Genomic DNA, 884 nt, shown 5'->3' on the forward strand with positions numbered 1-884 from the left:
TGGGGCAGAGCTGTCTCCCAGAGCTCCCGTGACTTCCGAGGTTTATTTTTCCAGTATTGTAATGTATTATAATGTTTATAACGTATATTCACATTTTTTTGGTCATAAAACCCCTGCCAACAAACCAAGGATGATCTTGTAGAAACAAATGCATCTCATCCAGGCCAGTCCACACTGGAGAGATGGTCTCCCTGAATGCAGGAAATCCCTGCAACTAGCTTTTGATTACTAAACTAAGGAATTTAGAAGAAGGTGGAAACCAATGTGAGAAGTGTCAGAAAACTGTCTTGGTTGGCAGAGCAAATGGAATAGAGATACGCAGCAATTTCTGCTTATTTCTAGTCCTGAGAGGTCTAGATGTCTCCATTGAACACACAGCCCATGATTATCACTTACTTGAGAACCGCTGGCTCCTCTTCTTCATCCATCTGATTAATTTTCATCTCTGTAAATAAATACAGATAGGGCATGTCACAGTTAAACATTTCCTCTTGTCATATTGTAAGTTCAAGGGCCACCTTAAAGCCAGAGAAATAAGTATTCCCACTGTGAAACAGGATATTCTGATGAAAATATTCCAGAAGGTCTCAGATTGTGTCTTTTGAGAAGTGGCCTGGCTTCTTCTCCTGGGTCAGTGAGCAGACTGTGGATCAAAATTACGGGGTCCTCTTCCTTGGGTGCAGGAAGAGTTTAATGAATCTTTTCAGTGAGACGCATGGAGCTTGCCCACCTGTCTTCTAGGTACCATACTTCGGGATTCAGTTCTTACTACCTCTGCTCCTCTGGCTTTTTGGGTTTAGATGAGATTATGCATGAGATGGTACTGAGACTATTAGTACAGGGTGAGATGGTGCTGAGACTATTAGTACCGGGTGAGATGGTAC

This window comes from Tupaia chinensis, unplaced genomic scaffold (genome assembly GCF_000334495.1).
Source record: "Tupaia chinensis unplaced genomic scaffold, TupChi_1.0 Scaffold000169_1, whole genome shotgun sequence".
In the NCBI taxonomy this organism is placed as follows: domain Eukaryota; kingdom Metazoa; phylum Chordata; class Mammalia; order Scandentia; family Tupaiidae; genus Tupaia; species Tupaia belangeri.